Genomic DNA, 6,771 nt, shown 5'->3' with positions numbered 1-6,771 from the left:
GGGTTTAATTTGGCTTTGAGACTCTTTTTTAGGTTTACGTAAATCAAGATCAGGTCTAATTGTTGACGTTACAACGTTTTTGGTAGGAGTTTTACACATGACAGTGTTAAGCACAAGCGTTATGCGCAGTGTTGTTTTACAGAAAACATGCTTTGCAACAAATTCTAAAGCAGCCTACTATTACGAAGAAAATTTTTGCTTCGTGCGTTGGGCGAATCAAGCGTTGATACCAAAGCCCTAAAGTTTTTCGACATCCAAAACCGCAGCAGATGGTTTTGCGATAGCTTGATTCTCTTACCTGAAATTTTTCCAGCATGTATTGCAGCTCTACATACCGATGACTTGACACTGTACATTACCGACCCGTAGACCGGTTCATTTCCGCAAGCAGCTGGACACCATACACTAGTGACTGATGATGCCGAGTCACCCCGAGTCGAGCATGTCACTAAACAAGTTATGTTTGCGTTAAAACCAAGCACCTTTTTTCCCTAAGATTTTGTGTGTGTTAAGTTATTACTTAATTACTCGACAAAAAGTCGAAAATCGTTGTTATATGACAGAAATTGTTCACATGATCTACGCAAGAAGGGTGTGGCTTATGCCTACACCTCTGGACCATTGACTGCCGACATTATTATAAATAGAAACACCACATACCGATGTGTTCAATAATTTTATGATAATATTGGTTCCGTCACCTTTTCTCCCGCATTGTGGGCCAATCTCAGTAACCCATATTACAACGCTAAAACACTGATCGGGATTCGTATTAGGGTTCTGTGTTTGAAGAACGCAACATTTTTGTCAAAGGCAATTTCAAAACTTGTTAGCCAAATTTAACGTTACGGATGTTTGGATTTTATCACTTACTTTCAAAGGAGTAGGAGCTTCCAGAGGCAGAACATGAATTACTCGTCACTGCATTTCGATTTCCTCCACTGTAATGATTGCGATTGCTATTTGGATTTCGAAAAACAACCACTGGTCCACCACCACCTACAAAGTGAGGAATAAAAGGACAAGAACGTCCACTTAGTTATGCTATTTGTTTGTGTGTCTTTGTGTCCGAGTTGTAACCCGCGCCACCGACAACCACCGTTTCGGGTATGGGCCTAGGAGTTTTTTGAAAACAACGTTTAGATGCATGATTTTCAACTTAGCAAAAATTTCTAATTTCAAACTATGCCTGATTACAAACTATGCAAAAAATGGCAGATTTGTTGCTTTTTACATCTCAACAATGCATGTTTTGTCATAATACTTAGTTTGGTTTAAGCGGGAATCACGGGAGTATGGGAATAGTTAGAATTTGTTAAATGTTTGAGTTTGGTAGGTTTCGGGCTTATATTTTTGGAATCAGGCCAGTTTTAAGTCTAAAAGTTGGACCCGCTCAAAACCACATATCAACATGAGGAGAAACTCAAAAACAACAAGCTATTAGTTTACACAATAATTTAGTTGTATGGATAAAAGAGGTATCCGTATTTCCTTTTTAGGACAGCCATGGTAGAATACTTAAAAGGCAGGGTAAAAGCTAAACGAACGATGTCACCTACCGTCAATCCATTGGTCCTGCATAGCAGCTAGACACACCGGACCCCTGGAGTAAACACGGTCACCACACAAAGTTGAATGTTGCCTCCAGCAGTTATCAGGGCACAGAAGTTTTGTGATGGAATGTTTCAATTCAGAAAACTCGGTTTCGCACGTCACTGCAACCAAAAAAATATATATATTTCGAGAAATTGTTATCAATCACCAGTCCTGCTTTAAATTGCACACACGACTTAATAAGGCGCCCACTAAGTCAACAGTGAGTAAAATAATAAAAAATAAAAGTAAATGTTGCGTCACCAATGCTTACAAAATTTAGTCATCGAATTATGCCAAAATCTTTTTGCAAAAGCACAAATATTTATATAGTTTTAAAAAATATATCCGTTTTACCTTCGAATCCATGACTGGTTCTCATACAGATCAAAAAAGCCAAGAAAAAAGTCCACGACATTTTGTTGGACAATTTTCGAAGTAAATGGGAGGGTACACTGTTACCACTCTCTATGCTGCGCTAATGACACTGAGAAGAAATTTATTTCATTCGATTTTCGATTTAAACATAACGTACCTTGTCTGATATACATCCGCCGACTAACATGTCACAAGCATTTGTGTCGACCTGATACCTGTGTTTTAGCAAGAAACACAAGGCTGCTGTTACCGTGTGAAAAAGGTTACAAAATAACCTCTTAGTGAACCTTGTGATCACGAGTGCTTGATTTGTTTTCAAAATGTAGGTGCTTTAAAATGGTATGAATTGTTTAATTTTCAAACTTGGTTAATTATAACTTTATTGTCGGGCATAGATTTTTCACAGAAATTCCAGATATGTCTGGGAAATTCCGGACTATAGTTTATACCAGTGGTTCTTAACCTTTTTTCCTTGCTGCACTCATTTCAAATAACCAACCAATTTTCGCACCCCCTGGGTTTTTGTATTTATATAGAATAGACCTAACCAACTTTGATGATGTAGCACCCCCGCACTCCCTAGGAACAGTTCTCGCATCCCTTGGGGGTGCGTGCAGCCCTGTTTAAGAACCCCTGATTTATCCTTTAAATAAAATCAGTACCCTTTTTTGTCAGGGTCTTTTTTTCTTCGTTCGATAAAAGTAAAAGCGATTCACGTTTTCAAATACAGCCGAATTTGCACTTTTGACGCCAAAACTTTGGTCACTTTGGATCAAGTTTAGGTCGTTGCAGTTGCAAACGGACAAAAAAAACGGCTTCAGAATCGTTAACACAGACCCGCACAAGACCTAAAGATGGATGCTAAAAGCGGCTCGCCTTGTTTAATGTTGGCGCAAGGAATTTATTAACCAAAAACGTGGTTGTTTAAATGCTAGTTTAGTTTGAAACAATTACAAATGTAGCGTTTCAATTTCAACCCATGTTTGTCCAATCAAGTGACAACAAACTTATTTGCACATAGCTGAAAATATGCTATGTCAATATTTTGAGCTAGATCAGGCGTGCACAACCTGCGGCCTCGGAGACAAGTTTGTGCCTAGTAACTATATGCGTCAGGCTTTTCATCCGCTTATTGTGCGCAAACAATGCGAAAAAACAGGCACCGCAATCGTCACAATACACATTATGACATCATAAACAGTGAGCATCGTTTAGCTAAACTTATGCACCAAGTTAGAAATTATTAATCTGAGCATTTTAGGTGGCTTTAAATGGTATAAATATATGATGCAAATCAAATTCTTTGCACCAGTTATTTTAAAACAAAAACAAGCAAGCAATTGGCGGCCGTTGGTGAAATACTATGCGGCCCGATAAGATTAAGAACTTTTGAATGCGGCCCTTGCACTGAAAAGTTTGCCCACCCCTGGTTTAAGTGCACAACAGTGAATTTGTGTTAAAAAGAGAAAGGCGGCTGGAAATCACAGCTGGCTCATAAATCTATGATTTTGTTAAACCGACAGCAGATAAAACATGAATGGAAAGTAGATTTTTAAAAACTTCAGAAAAAAAATGTTTATCAATTACTTGATTAAAACTTAATTGCCGTTTACGCCATTCGTTAAAAGCTCATGTCATTCGACTTTCGGCGGGTTCACCAATAAGCTTTTGTAGCTCAGTTAGGAAGTTAGCTTACCTGCATTAAAGTGGTATCAACCAGTGACACAATAGTTCACGCAAATTTTTAAATATTTAGCTGGGTTTATTTCCGGTTTATTTGAAGGTATTTAATATTTTTTTAACTTTTTTTGATGTTTTTACCCTTGCAGTAAACGTAGAAGTGGATTCCCTGAAGCCCCAGAGGTGAAATAAGATAATATCCTGACGACAATGCAGCTTCATTGCAATTGGTGGACACAGCATTTACTAAACAAGACAAAAAATTAAACTTTGTGGGCCTGTAACTGATACACAAAACAGCAAAATGCTAGCAATCCTAAATACCAGAGCGTTCCAAACGGGAAATTGTCTTTTTTAATTCCCTGATTGTAGAAACAGACGCAGGTTCTCCTTTTTGGCCCTTGCTGCCTAGTTCACCCTATTCAAAAATATGATAAAAACTTTATTGTCGGTGGCAAAATTTTGTATACGTTTGTGAATGTATCTCATAATTAATCAATGGTTTCAAATCAAAACCACATACAAAAATACTTTTTTCAAAGCTTGAAATGTTTTGGAAGTGGAAACGTCAGCCATTAGAGTATCTACAAGACACGCATGCTTCCAATAACATTTTGCAGTGTGTAGTTTGACACGCTACGTACAAATTTGTGGCGTTGTTAGCAATTAAAGTGCTTAGTCGGACCAGGTTTCCAATTTAAGGTCCGTATTCAGTTCTAATCACGCCTTTACACACGAGCTACAATTAACCTTTGTCACCGTCATGAAGTGAAAGGTTGGCATTCTCTAAACATGATTTTTATCCTTTTCATACAGTGACGGTGGTTAAGTATGTGCTAAAACGTACTATGAACAAACCCTGTCGTTTTTAATCCCACAAAATCACCATAAAGGTACATCTAAATCAAGAAAACGAACAAGGCTAAATATTCTGATTAGAAATAATTGTACTTCGCAAAATGTGTTTCTAAACTCTAATTAAAAATATGGACTCGTGTCCAAGTCACAATAAAAGCAAAATGCCACTTGCGTTACAATATTATCTTAAATATAGGCTACCGTTACTTAAACTTACAAGATTCGTGTTTTTAACTAAAAGACAACGCTGCCGTTGCAAAGGTTCCGTAAAAACAATAACAAACACTGTACAGCTTTCTCCCTAAAAAGTATTTATCTTTGGACCAATTAGTCCCACTTGGCCAGCGGGTCCTCTTTTTCCGGGTGCTCCAGGTGCTCCGCGACCTGATGGACTAACTGGATGCAACTGATGTTGAGTCAATTGCTGATCACTCCCGAAATACTGAATAATTGTACTTCCCTTGCAACCAGTTGATGACAAGTCTTGAGATACACTTTGACTTATAAGCAGCAGTGTAAGCATCAGACAAATCATGCTTAAAGACATACTATTTTAGGTGTGTTTCCGGCAGGGTAATGATCGTTTCTTAAAACAGCTGCAAAAATTGTTTCTGGAACTCTTGTCACCACTTTTGCGATTCAAAAAAATGACTCGTATGAAACAACTAGCATGTTGCAATGACAAAATGCACTGCAGTGCAATTGGAAAACCAAGCAAATGTATTTCTGTCCATTTTTGTCACGTACAGAAATTATTCGTGACACTTAATTGTACATACATGCATCGAGTTTGCGCAATAACTAGTTATTTGGAGATAAAGTTTATTACAAAACGCGAGGCATACACCATTGCATTATAAAAAAACACTCTTTGCACACGTTACCATGTTAGTGCGTATTTTGCTAATACGCAGGTATCTGATAGCTGGAGTTTGCTTTAAACTTGTTTCGCCGCCGTAACTCACTCGACCTATTACCTACGTCACATCACATGTTGTGGCGCGCAAATTCTCGACATTACACATGATATGGTTTCCAGATGCGTTTCAGACAATATGTTTTTGTTTTATCAAGTGGATTTCTTATTACTGTCGTCAGCGCAGTGTTGGCAATGGTACCAGAGAACATCGCTGTCACTTAAATCGGGGGTTGTCAAACAAAATATTGTGTACTTTTTTTCTTTGCACTTTTAATGTACATGCGCAGCAATAATGGATTTAAAGGTAAAGCGTGGTCCGTAATCATGTCATAACAAAGCATATAAACATGAAACCCCAACAATAAGATGCCTATTACTTGGGTTAAATATATATGTCTAAATAAAACGGTGGATGACTTCTAACTTGTCAAAGTTTTCACCCCCACAATAAACACGAAAAAAGTTAAATTGATTTGTTTTCGCTTGACATTGAATTTTTTTTAACTGAACGATGTCATTAGATACAAAAAACCTTAATAACCTGACCGTAACGCAGCACGTGGCATGCAGTTAACTTGCACACTTTTAGTATGTTTACCACCTGGCAGACCTGTGTGTAACGTCAGGAATTTGCGCGCCTGGTACAGCGCTGGCGTCACACTAGAGAAGTCCAATTTCTGGAAACGCGTGAATTTATTTTACACGTCAACACGGTTCAACACGACACGGTAATCACGTCACGTTCACGGTAGACACGACACGATCACGATCACGGTTTTCTGCAAAGAGAACATTCACTCAAAAATGGGAAACAGAAATTAATTTTATGCCGGCAGAAATAAAGCTTACCAGAGTTTTGGACCAGGGTAGCCTATCAAAGATACAAATATCTTGAAATCGTCAGAAAGCATTCTACACACATAAAAAACGATAATTGAAATGTACGGCAAGTCGGGCAACTAAAATGCAAATCAAGCTTACCTTGCAAAGGCAACATTATTCCTTTTCGTCAGAGTTTTTAAGTTTATAAAGCACTACCATCCATTAATGACAAACAAATTATATTTAGTCACTTTCATTACTTTATCTAACGGCTGCAAATTCAAGTCAGCAACTAACGAACTACACGTGGGTCAAACTAAACTCAATACTAAATGGCCAAAAGCACAGCATGGAGAAATAATCTACAATGATATTGTTACGTCATAAGGGATTCTGGCATTGTGGTGCAATCACACCATACAAGATGTGACGTAGGTTACGGTTGAGTGATTTACGATGTTACATTCTCCCCTCTAAATGTGTGCTTACACTTCAAACACATTTACAAACAAACCAAGAAA

The sequence above is a fragment of the Phallusia mammillata genome, chromosome 1, assembly GCF_965637545.1.
Source record: "Phallusia mammillata chromosome 1, kaPhaMamm4.hap1.1, whole genome shotgun sequence".
NCBI lineage: Eukaryota > Metazoa > Chordata > Ascidiacea > Phlebobranchia > Ascidiidae > Phallusia > Phallusia mammillata.
Note: the sequence above shows the minus strand (reverse complement) of the source record.